Raw genomic sequence first — 13,288 nt, 5'->3', positions numbered from 1 at the left:
TTGGACTCAATGCTTGCTAGACTTCTGGCTGATTTTCCTGATTGTGGTGAAGATCCTATCAGGAGTTAAGTTGCTGTTGGTATTAATTGCCATTGCCATTTAGATGCTGTGGATTTACTGGTGCTGGCAATGTGAATTGGATTAATGAGTCTTTCGCTTCAAAGGATGCTGATGCCTGGAGATAAGAGTACTGAGAGAAAGCATGGGGTGGGAATCCATTCAGCCCTGTGTCTTTAGCAGCGATGAAGGGTGCTGCCAGCTGAATTGAAGTGAGAGTTTTCTTGTGTTGGTTGCCAGGTGGCTGTTCACTCTGTTTGGCTCATCTTTTAGTCTTGTACTTTCCTACCAAGGCTTCTTTGTTTTCTGCTCCATTTTCATTATAACTCTGTCCTTTACCTTCTCACTCTTATTAAATACAACTCAATCTGGATATGAATATGGTGTAAAAAGGTGTTTTTTTCCTGAACTTGTCTTTTCAACTCCCTTTTGAAATAAACAGTACTACTGGAATTAAAACTGACTCTTTTTCCCACCTTGCTTCTTCCTCTCCTTTCATCTTATTTTTTTCACTTTTCTTTCCACCAGACTTTCATACTTTCACCAGGCTGGTAGAACATTTAAACCTTGCTTTTCTCCCCGCATAAACAATGCAGACAACTCTTGGAGTCCATGAAATATATTTGAAAAATGTGCTCTCTTTTGCATCCAGGTGATATGTGTAATCGCTCAGTAAAAGCCATTTCATTGTGAGAAGGTTCTTAGTGTAGATTGAATTATAGATAAGTTTTGAAACGGAGTGATGGATAGGGGTTTGGATTTCTTTATACAATGTGATGGATGCAATGGCGAGACAAGAATTGCAGGCAAATGCTTTTCTTATTCCTAGAAAGTGTTTGGTAATTGTATTGTGAGGTTTTGAATAAAATGAAACTCACTCAACTAGAGAGTTGCACGTCCTGTGAACCTGGGATTTTCTGCATGTGGCTGTCATGGCTGTTGGGGGAGAGGGGCTGGTGGATGGCTTTCTGGTCTGCGTATCCTTGCCTTGGAACTTCTCTTGTAGAGTCAATCCCTTCACATACAATGTTGTCACAGCTCTCCTTCCACCTAAACCAGGCTCATTATCTGAAGAATTACTTTCATGAAAACGATGTCTGGTTTGCTCATCCTACTCCTTTATCATCATCTGCTCTCTGAATTCTGTCCATGTTCTTTAAGAGAGAATAATTTTGTGGTCATGAACTTCATTTGATCTGCTAGTTGTATCATATGGTAGTGTCCTGGTTCCTGAAAGAGATTTGGCTATATATATGTTTAAAGCTCAGGACTTATTTCTGGTTACTTTTAATACTTGGTATAGTGGGAAGGTGCCCAGAGGTACAAATGTGCCAACCCTTTAGCAATTGAGGCCAGAAACCCAAGACATGGGTTATTTATTTGTTGATACCTTTAATACAACTGTGCTATTCTGGAACTGTCATTTCTTCCAAAAAAGGTGGTTTATTTCAATGTGAACATCAGATGGCTCATATTTTCTTATGCATTTGTCCTTAACTGTGGTAACTCACTGGTAGTGAGATTTCTTTTGTATAAATTATTACAAAGAAGGTACTCAAGTGTGGGAACAGCTTACTATCAATCAATAAATTAGAGGATAACCAAGATTACCCTTAAAATAATACCCTTTGCCTTCTATATGCCTTTTGGATTGCAAACAAAGGAATGAACTACAGCTGGATTTTAAGTAATCTTACAGAGCGAATCACATGTGTGTTCTCCTCACTTTTCTCCCCTCCTCCGCCCCATGTCACTCAAGGAGTGAGACAAGAGAAGCGCTTCATTGTACCTCTACAGTTTTTAAGTTACAGGGGCACATCAGCGATCAGTGCCCTCGCCAAGGGCACAGACTTCCTTCTGCTGTTGGTGAAAGGTTGAGTACCACCTGGCTGCATGTGTGTGTATGCATGTGTGTGTATGTACATGTACACACATACACAGTTGGGGGAATCTGTGTGTGTGATTGCAAATGTCCTATGCCTCCCCATTTTTGGAGACTCTCGTTTGCTGAGAAAGGAGCACACGGTTCCTGTGAGTTGGCTTCATCTGTCCTCTACAGAAACCCTGTAGGCTCATCACTGCTGAATGATATGGAGTGATAGTTTCAGTTACTCCCTTCTGTTTGTCCTTGTTCATACTCAGAGGGGCCCATGAATATGGCCATCAGGCCTTATTATCAAACAAGACTCAAATCAATAAACTTAATGTGCCAAATGACCAGGAAGTCTAGCCTTGGGATTCTTCTCCCTAACTGTTCCCAAGTGTCCCCAGGAGAACGGCCAGGGGCTTCTGAGCCAACCCTTTCCCTGCTCTGCCTCCTGTCATCTACCATGGAAATGGGGCCCCCCACAGAGGGTTGCCTTTCTTTCCCCATCACCAAGGGAGACCCCTCTTCCTGGTGACACCTTTCGGGGGTGTCTCTTCTCTCCCGACACTTTGCTTCATTCAGCACCACCACGGTTTTTCTCAAACATGTTATTTTTTTGTTGTTAAAGATTTTATTTATTTATTCAGAAGGAGGAGTTACAGAGAAAGAGACAGGTACACACACACACATACACACACAGAACTATTTCATCTCTTGGTTCACTAGGAAAATGGCCACAATAGCCATGGTTGGGCTAGGTCAAAGACAAGAGGAGCCTGGAACTCCATCCAGGTCTCCCATGTGGGCAGCAGGGGCCCAATAATTGTACTGCCTCCTGCTGCCTTCTCAGGTGCATTACCTGGGAGCTGGATTAGAAGTAGGACAGCTGGAACTCACACCAGTGCCCATATGGGATGCTGGCATCACAGGTGGTGGATTAACCCACTGTGGTACAATGCTGCCCCCATCAGACACATTCTAATAACTTTGATCCTCAAAGGAACTGGTGGGGAGCAGTGTGGTTGGCACTGTGGCATATTGGGAAAAGCTGCTGCCTGCAACACCGACATCCCATACGGGTGCTGGTTCCTGTCCCAGCTGCTCCACTTCTGATCCAGCTCCCTGCTAATGGCCCGGGAAAAATAGTGGAAGATGGCCCATGTGTTTGAACTCTTGCCACCCATGTGAGAGACCCAGATGAAGCTCTTTATTTTTTATTTTTTATTTTTTTTGACAGGCAGAGTGGACAGTGAGAGAGAGAGACAGAGAGAAAGGTCTTCCTTTGCCGTTGGTTCACCCTCCAATGGCTGCCGCGGCCGGCGCACTGCGGCCAGCGCACCGCGCTGATCCGATGGCAGGAGCCAGGAGCCAGGAGCCAGGAGCCAGGTGCTTTTCCTGGTCTCCCATGGGGTGCAGGGCCCAAGCACTTGGGCCATCCTCCACTGCCCTCCCTGGCCACAGCAGAGAGCTGGCCTGGAAGAGGGGCAACCGGGACAGAATCCGGCGCCCCAACCGGGACTAGAACCCGGTGTGCCGGCGCCGCTAGGCGGAGGATTAGCCTAGTGAGCCGCGGTGCTGGCCCTGGATGAAGCTCTTGATAACTGACTTCAGCCTGGCTCAGTCCTGGCTGTTGGACCCATCTGAGGGAGTGAATCAGTGGATGGAAGATCTCTCTTTTTCCCCTATTCCTTGTAACTCTTTCAAATAAATAAATAAATAAATCTGAAAAAGAACATGGAATGGAGGAGTCAGATGCTTAGTCTACTTTTCCCAGAAGTCATTTCTAGGCATTTTCTAGTATGTAGGGGCAAATATATACAAGCTACTCCACTCTAATATTTGCATAATAATTTTATTCAAGTAGTCATTTCTAGAGCAGAGGGTACAGTCTCCTGTACAGTTAAATTCTACTTCCATTTCCAAAGGTGGTGGGAAGCATTTATAAATTTATAAATGGTATGTTTCTTAAAAAATTTAGAGAATTTATATATTTTATTGTCTTCCAGGCTCTCTCTTAGGACAAAAACAATGACAGGTATTCTGACATTGGCAGGCATGGCCCTGGCAATGCAATGATGCTGTAGCAGACAAGAAGCGGAGTAACCTGTGATTCTGATGGAATTTCAACACAAACTCACATTGCTTGTACATTAGTGGTTACCAAGGACAGCTGCAAGGGGTAACTTATGTGGACTTGAGGTCCTACCTAATCTCTATCAGCTCTTGGGATCTCACCCAAAAGAAGTATATAACCTATAAGCTGGTATTAAACAAGCATGGTTGTGTTTGAACTACAGCTTCAAGACATGTTCCTGGGCCTCCTCTTCTAACCAGGCTGCCATCCTTAAGCTGGTCCTGCAAACACCCTGGGATGTCATTGGTGGCCAGCACTGCCAGTCTATGTCAGTGGCCAATAATGCTGGAGGGTATTGATGATGGAATCAAAATTCTTGTTTTCATTTTATTTGAGTGGCAGAGACCCACAGTGAGGCAGATAGGGAGAGATCTTCCACCCTCTGGCTCACTTCCCAGGGACCCACAAGAGCCAGGGCAGGACCAGGCCAGAATTAGGAGCCTGGAACTCAGTCTGGGTCTCCTGTGTGGGTGGCAGGGATGTGAGTTCTTGAGCCAACATCTGCTGCCTCCCAGGGTGGCACCCGCAGGAAGCTGGATGGGAAGTGGAATGGCCTGGCTTGGTGCTCTGAAGTGGAAGGTGGGCATCTCACACAGTGACTTAAATGCCTGCCCATGAAAGTGACAACTTGAAACAGGTTTGGAAAGACAGGTTTCAGAAAATGAGAGGCACCACCTTTCTTCTCTAAGTGGTGTAAGTTGACAGTTGAGGTGTGTGTGTGTGTGTGTGTGATGACATCTCAATTCTGAATGTGGCCCCTGACACTCCTCCCAGTCACCCTTTGCTTTGCTGGGTGCTGGTGAGGAGGCAAGTGCTCTGTCTTGGAGCAGAAAGTTCCATAGAGCGCAGGGGTTTGAAGGGACGGTCTCCTCCTTCCCATCCAGGTTCAAGTCCAGCCAATGTTGCTGGAAAGTAACAGAGTTTAGTGCATGGTTGTCCTGAGAGTTCTCACTCTTCATGAAAGGAGCTAAGCTACACAGATAGGAACATCCAACTTCTGACAGCAGCTCTCCTGGGTTTTAGCTCCAGTTTTCTGACTACTGGCAAATAATTGCTTCATCTCTTTAAACCTCTGTTTTCTTTTTCTCCCCATAGCCAGCTTTAAAAATTGACAAATAAAAATTATACAGATTTGCAACATACAATGTGATGTTTTGATATGTGAAGGATCATCAACAAATTCATGGCAAATGCATATTATGAAAAAAACTATGCATGAATTTCAAAATTTTTTGCATCAAAATAAATTTATATTTTCATTCCATTTGTTTCATAAACTTTCCAAAGTACTCTCATATGTGTGCATTGTAAAAGGATTCAGTTAAGTTATGGAACATAGCCAACACCATACATACTTACTTTTTGTGGCAAAATTTGGTTTCTTGACTCTCACAACTGAGGTTGGACTAGAAGAGTGGTTCTTTTTTTATATTTATATTTTATTTTATTTAATGAACATAAATTTCCAAAGTATAGCTTATGGATTACAATAACTCCCCCCTCCATAACTTCCCTCCCACCCACAACACTCCCCTTTCACACTCTCTCTCCCCTTCCATTCACATAAGATTAATTTTCAATTATCTTTATATACAGAAGATCAATTTAGCATATATTAAGTAAAGATTTCCACAGTTTGCACCCACACAGAAACACAAAGTGTAAAATACTATTTGAGTGCTAGTTATAGCATTAATTAAACACCTAAGAGTAATTGTGTATTAATTACAGAGTTCAACCAATAGGTTTAAGTAGAACATAAAAAATACTAAAAGGGTAAAGTATTAAGTTCTTTTTATCTTTTCCTTTGTTTTGTTTGTTATATAGTTTTTTAATTTAATAAATGTGAATTTACAAAGTGCAGCTTTTGTATTGTTGTGGTTCCCCCCACCACCTCCCTCCCTCCCGTGGCCCTCCCCTCTCCCACTCCCTCTCATCCCACCCTTCATCGAGTTTCATTTTCAATTACCTTCATATACTGAAGATCAACTTATTATATACTAAGCAAGGATTTCAACAGGCTGCACTCACACAACCGCACAAGGTATAGGGTATTGTTTGACTAGTAGTTTTGTTTTTAAGTTTCATAGTATAACACATTAAGGACAGAGATCCTACGTGGGGAGCATGTACCCAGTGACTCCCGTTGTTGATTTAACAATTGGCACTCTTATTTATGACGTCAGCAATCACCCGAGACTCTTGCTATGAGCTGTCTAGGCTATGGAAGCCCCTTGAGTTCACCGACTCTGAACTTGTTTAGTCAAGGCTGTATCACAGTGGAGGTTCCTTCCTCCCTTCAGAGAAAGGCGCCTCTCTCCTTGATGGCCTGTTCCTTCTGCTGGGGTCTTGTTCACCAGGATCTTTCATTTAGATTGTTTTTTTGCCACTGTGTCATGGCTTCCCATGCCTGTGAGACTCTCATGGACCTTTTAGCCAGATCTGAATGTCCCAAGGGTTGATTCTGAGGCAGGAGTGCTGCCATTCTATGAGTCTGCTGTGTGTCCTGTTCCCCCACAGGATCATTCTCTCCCTTTTAATTCTATCCTTCATTATTTGCTTACACTGGTCTTATTTGTGAAATCTCATCGACACATACCCTATCTTTTTGATCGGTTGTGTATTTATACTTATGACTTTGCCAAGTGCGCTGGCATTGGTACCTGCCTCCTTGGTAAGATTGAGTTAAAATCCCCTGGCACATTTCTAGTTCCACCATAGGAGGTAAGTCTGAGTGAGCATGTGCCAACCTATATATCTCTTCCCTCTCTTATTCCCACTCCTATGTTTAACAGAGATCACTTTTATGTTAATTTTATACGCCTAAGAATGATTGTGCATTGATTACAGAGTTCAACCAGTGGTCTTATGTAGAACAAACAGAGCAACAACAACAACAAAAATACTAAAAGGAATAAAATAGTAAGTTGTTCTTCAACAGTCTAGACAAGGGCTGATCATGTCATTTTCTCTCATAGTGTCCGTTTCACTTCAATGGGTATCATTTTAGATGCTCGTTTAGTTGCCATCGATCAGGGAGAACATATGATATTTGTCCCTTTTTGGACTGGCTTATTTCATTCAGCATGATGTTTTCCAGATTCCTCCATTTTATTGCAAATGACCGGATTTCATTTTTTTTTTTACTGCTATATAGTATTCTATAGAGTACATATCCCATCATTTCTTTATCTAGTCATCTGTTGATGGACATTTAGGTTGATTCCATGTCTTAGCTATTGTGAATTGAGCTGCAACAAATGTTGAGGTGCAAATGGCTCTTTTTTTCTCCCCTTTAATTCCATTTGGGTAAATTCCAAGGAGTGGGATGGCTGGGTCCTGTGGTAGTGCTATATTCAGGTTTCTGAGGACTCTCCAAACTGTCTTCCATAGTGGCTTTACCAGTTTGCATTCCCACCAACAGTGGATTAGTGTCCCTTTTACCCACATCCTCGCCAGCATCTGTTGTTGGTTGATTTCTGTATGTAAGCCCATCTAACCGGAGTGAGGTGAAACCTCATTGTGGTTTTGATCTGCATTTCCCTGATGGCTAGGGATCCTGAGCATTTTTTCATGTGTCTGTTGGCCATTTGGATTTCCTCTTTTGAAAAACGTCTGTTAAGGTCCTTGGCCCATTTTTTATTGGGTTGTTTGTTTTGATTTTGTGGTATTTTTTGATCATTTTATAGATTCTAGTTGTTAATCCTTAATCTGTTGTGTAGTTTGCAAATAACATCTCCCATTCTGTTGGTTGCCTCTTCACTTTCCTGACTGTTTCCTTTGCTGTAAAGAAACTCTTCAATTTGAGGTAATCCCATTTGTTTATTTTATCTTTGATTACTCGTGCCCAGAAGAGTGGTTCTGACAGTTCAAACTCAAGTGTGCATTGCAGTCAACTGGACTTGTTTAATCAATTGTTGGGCTCACAGCCAGGCCCAGCAAGGCCCTGAAATGTGCAATTCAAATAAGTTTTAGGTGATGCTTATGCTATTGGTGTTACCGGAGAAATTGCAGGGTTCTTGTCTTCGTGCAAGAAAGAATTCAGGCGTGAGACAGAGAGTAGTGGGAGGTAAAATAGCAAGGTTTATTAGGGAAGGGACATCCGTAAGGATGGATGGACACCTCTCCAGACAGAGCCTGAGAGACTAGGGGTGTGTGTAGAGGTTACATGGTTGAGTGGAGAGATTACACCTGGCCAGACCAGGCGGGCGACTCAACAGAGAAGCAGAGGGCTGAGCGCGCAGTCTGGTTGAGGCCGGGGGTGGTGGTGGTGGTGGTGGTGGTGGTGGTGGTGGTGGTGGTTAAGGAGATGGGTCTTTGTCTTCACACATCTCCTCCTGAAACAAAGGATTTTATGGCTATAAATATTAAGAAGCTCCTATCTGAGTTTTCCCTTGAAGGTATCAGACAGGAGGAAGCCTAGCTGGTGCCATCCTGGGTTCAGAGGAAGGGTGAGCAGGACCCCCTAGAGAATGGGGATCCGGAGCAGGGTGTTTGAAATGCAGATACTGGGCTGCATCTGGGAGATTGTGGAAGATTGTCAGGCAGAAGGGGCTGGGATCTCCACCTGGCAGGTTATCAGATAGAAGGGGGTAGGGCAGAATGTGAATACCGGGCTGCCCCTGAAACATTGTCAGCAGATGCATATGCTGGACATAGATGTCTTCTCTTTAGGCCTTTATGTCACACACACATAAGCTCATAACTGAATTCCTACCTAACAGGACCAGTCAGAGAACCACTGGCCAGTGTGATATTTAACATCCTTTGAATGTAAAACTATTATATTATGTTAATTTTGGCACACACATGAAAAATGCTCAGGATCCCTAGCCATCAGGGACTTGCTTACCTAATAGAACCTCTATTTTTTAACTCTTTTAAGTAAGGATAGAGAGTCCCACTCCCCAGGATTTCTGGCAGGATTTAAAGGGCATAATAGACGTGAAAGGGAAGAGCACACTGTCCAGAACATGGAATCTGCTCGGGAAGCTTGGACTTGGAATTTCTGCTCAGCAGCCCTGGGAGCCTGTAGTCAGAGTAAACAGGATCAGACTTGGGTTTTGTGGCTCCAGGAGCAGACACTGTGGGCCCTGGAATTTCACTAAGCTTCTGGCATGAAAAGTCTGCCTTCAAAACTGGAGACTTTTCAAGGGAAGAGAGAGGAGACTGTAACACAACGCAAAGGCTTCTGTGCCTGGGAACTCACACTCGGTACTTCTTTTCCTGGTTCCTCATGTTCTGTGCCTTTGAACCTGTTGCTCTGTCCAGGTTTTTCCAAAAAAGAAAAGAGAATAAATTGAGCCTGGGGCTAAGGAAGATAGACAAGTGCCGTAAGGCATCTGTGCACCTGTCACGGGAGGACCTAAGAGAACAGGCTGAGAGCTTTTTCTTTCCCCTGCCTCTGGTGTACACATTAGGTTGTGTGATTGGCTGTACTAATTTGGGTGTGCACTTTGGATATATAGTTTGATGTATATCCAATAACACTGGCCCTCATCTGTGGCGCTAAGTCTTTTTTGTAGTCTAGACTCCAATTCACCCACCTCTTTTAGATAGAAGCCCTTTAATGCACTGCTCTTCCCACTTTATGTCTAAATGGATTCCTTGGGTGGGGGGGAATCCTGTTAAATGCAGATCCTGTTTCAGTAGGTGCAACCTGTGAATTTGCACTTCCAACAAGTAGCATCTTCTGAATGGTGAGATAAGGGCTTTGGAATCCGAGGTTGAATTTGCAAACATTCTTCTATACTGCAGGATTTGAGTCATGTTTGGATTCCCAGTTTCCTCATTTTTCACATGGAAACAGTAAAATAACAACACAGGCATTGGGAACTGCTGTTAGAATTTGTGGGGTAGCAAAGGTGACAGCCTCTAATTCCCTCTCTGTCAGTTTGCAAAGCCCTGTTTGGAGTGGAGTGACTCTCCACCTGTCGGTGCTGTCTTTTTGACCGGGCTGTGCAGTGAGGCCATCTCGGCATGACTGGGGCTGGCTACTAGTGGAAATTCTGCCCTCCTTGAGCAGCAGTGGGAATTTTGAAGCCACTCAGTGCACTGGGCACTGGGCTATTTACCTTGAATGATGGCACTGCCAACATAGGTTGAGTTGCCAGGTTTGATCATTTTTATTTGGAAGGATAACACTCTCACTCCCTAGAGAACTACCAAGGGCTTGATGTGCTTCTCTTCCCACTTAGAACGGACTTATTTGGGCCTTGGCAAAGGCTTTCTAGATTCTATACATAGCTTGCTAAGAATATGTTCCAGAGAGCAGAGCCACATTGAGCCAACACCCTCAGCTACAGATGAGATTAAGGCCTTGTCAGATTCCATTTAATGGATTGCGTTTTTTCATGCAGAATTAAATCACTGAATGCGTCCTCATTTGGGCTTTTGGCAGTCATTTTTCCACTAGGGGCTGCTGCCAAGAAGTCAGTTTCTGACTTGATTATTTTCAGGAAATGTGCAATCTGGCTGATGATATGACATGGCCTGGGGTCATGTCCCCTGTGGCTTTGGACCCCACCCTAGGATGAGTCATGGGTTAAAATTCCCACTTAGCTCATGGGAAGTCTGGTCCCACAGATTTCTCTGTCATCATGTGTCGGTCACCCACTGAGAACTTCTGAGGACACCTTCTCCTCTGACTTGCTGTTGCCTCCTGGTGGTTTTTCCCTCTCTCCTGCACTAATCCGATCAGTAGGATCTTCCTCAAGTTTTCCAAGGGGAAAAATGAAAGAATGGATTATGATGTTTTCAAAGCTCAGAGGGTTTTCTAGTGCAACTTTGTCTTTCCGTAGAGAAAGGTTTAGATCTCCCTTTGTAAGTTTTTGGAAAGAGATTTTCCAGTGTTAGAAGTTGACAGTGTATATGTATCTGGTAGACATTGTTCCTTTTGAGGCCTCCTTGGTTCTTTCACTGGTATTTTGAGGGGTATTTGCTTCTGTGACAGTCATTAGAATGTGCCCCCTCACATGTCTGACCACAGGGGCTGTGGTTGATCCATGGCCCTGACTGCTGAGTGGGGTTACTTGACCCCATGATGGCCAATGCTGTACATCCCGAGTTCTCTTTGGACATGACTGAGCATGGCAGGGATCCTAAGGTCAGCTGTTCTGGGAGACACAGGACTCTTCAGATGGTGACGTTGGCTTGAGGCTTCTCCGATGACCTTGATGGACTTTATTTACAACTGCCTTTTCCTTTTCTTTAGATGCTTCTGCCCAACCTTCCTTGCTTCCGTCTTTCCTTAGCTGGAAGTCAGATTTGCATCCTGGTGTTTCTCAGCCTCCACTAGCTCTTTACCCACTTTTTCTTTTAGATTTTTCTTTTAGATTTCCTACTAATTAATTTATCATGTGACTTATTCCTGTCTTGGTATGGGATTCTTAGAGGACCCAGCTTAATGTAGTTTCCCAGCCATTGTCCTTTCCTGTCTTACCACAGTAGCTCGGTACCGTGGGCACAGCTCCAGTGCTCCTGGCCTAGAAATCTTTTATTTTTTTTAAATATTTTTATTTATTTATTTGACAGGTAGAGTTACAGACAATGAGGGAGACAGAGAGAAAGGTCTACCTTCCGTTGGTTCACTCCCCAAATGGCTGCTACAGCTGGAGCTATGCCGATCCGAAGCCAGGAACTAGGTGCCTCTTCCTGGTCTCCATGTGGGTACAGGGACCCAAGTACTTGGGCCATCCCCCACTGCCTTCCCAGGCCACAGCAGAGAGCTGGACTGAAAGAGGAGCAGCTGGGACTAAAACCCAGAGCCCATATGGGATGCCGGCGCTGTAGGCAGAGGATTAACCAAGTGAGCCACGGTGCCAGCTCCCTGGCCTAGAAATCTTGAGCCCAAATTTCCACGTTGGATTTTAAATTTTCTGTCAGACATTGCATATTCCCCATCATCCTTAGTGTTGGAGCAAACATGAAGCAGCTCACACTTTTGTTGCCTACAAGAAATTTTGCAGAGGCATTGGAGTCAATGAAATTACTACAATGAAAGATGGAAGAATTTTAAATTATACTCAGTGTATGACTACATTCATCACCCTAGGGAAATACACAAAAATATTGAGCTCCAGACAGAAGGTTCACTTCTGGACACGCTCTTCTTTCCAGCCAGTGGGTCTGTCCCAAAGCTAACTTCCCCAGGGGAGTACATCCTCCTTCAAGCCTGAGCACACTTGCGCTGGGCAGATGGGGCATCCAACCTTCTACCCCCAGGACTGGAGCTCATTTGAGGCATCATCTACCCTCAGCATATGCCTAGATCACAACTCTTAGCAACACATTTTACAAACTGTGAGTTAAACATCCTAGGTTAACCACTTAGGAAAGAGTGGGGCAGATTTGGTGCTGTCCAGTGGGGGAGGAGGGCTGGGACACGCCTTCTGGAGCCTCCATCAAAAGTTTCCTGCCAGAGTGCAGTGTGGGTAAACTTCCCTAGGCTTCCTAATGAGCAACAGGAACCTCTGCCCTGTGCTACCCATAGCCTGGAAGTGTGCAGGGAATCTCTGAAAGCCCTCTCTAAAGAAGGGAAGGAAGCCTAAAGACTTGTGATCAGCTTGGACAAAAAACTCCCAGGAGTCAGAGCAGGGAGCATGGTGAATGTGTTTCTCCTGTCTCGTTTCATTCACAAGACCATTGTTTTGTACATAACCCTAACTCACAGGAAGAGACTTTTAACAGAGTGCTTAGTGTACAAAGCAGCACTTAGAAGCAGTAGGGGCTGGAGCAGCAACGATGTGGAGGTTGATGGGGAGAACAGGGGTGAAGCCTAAGGCCTTGGGGACCCTGGGTACCTCCGTAGTTGGGTTGCTGGTCCTCCTACTCGTGGACTCTCTGGACACTTCTCAGTTCCCTCCACAAAGCATGTCCCATATCACCCTTGTCTGTGTTTCACATTAGTACTGATTTTTGTGAGTGGCAGAAAAATTTGTTCTTACATGCAGCACTAAGGAAGGGTTTTGACCTTGCCGGTGGGAAAAGCAGCTATTTCTGTGTGCTCCTTGGGTTGTCAGATACGTCAGGGATGCTCAAAGTGCATTTGGTGATTAAGTGATGGACTGCTATGAGAAAGGCCATGCAATTCTTGGGGCTGGAATTGTAAATTCAGTGCATCCCAGGTATCCACCGGATTCCTGGTGGGGAGAGAGGGCAACGGCAGTAATGCTATTGAAAATGCACCGCGGTCTTCAGGCACCTCGAATAGAGGCATGATCTGCAGAAGC

At 44.4% G+C, this 13,288-nt stretch overlaps 1 protein-coding gene across 5 annotated transcripts in view; it reads left to right on the top strand.

Moving 5' to 3' along the window:
- The window catches only part of PDE1C (phosphodiesterase 1C), a 543,851-nt gene that overhangs the window by 133,252 nt on the left and 397,311 nt on the right, over positions 1 to 13,288 (top strand). The window lies entirely within an intron of this gene.

This window comes from Oryctolagus cuniculus, chromosome 16, assembly GCF_964237555.1.
Source record: "Oryctolagus cuniculus chromosome 16, mOryCun1.1, whole genome shotgun sequence".
In the NCBI taxonomy this organism is placed as follows: domain Eukaryota; kingdom Metazoa; phylum Chordata; class Mammalia; order Lagomorpha; family Leporidae; genus Oryctolagus; species Oryctolagus cuniculus.
This window is presented reverse-complemented; position numbering and strand designations above follow the sequence as displayed.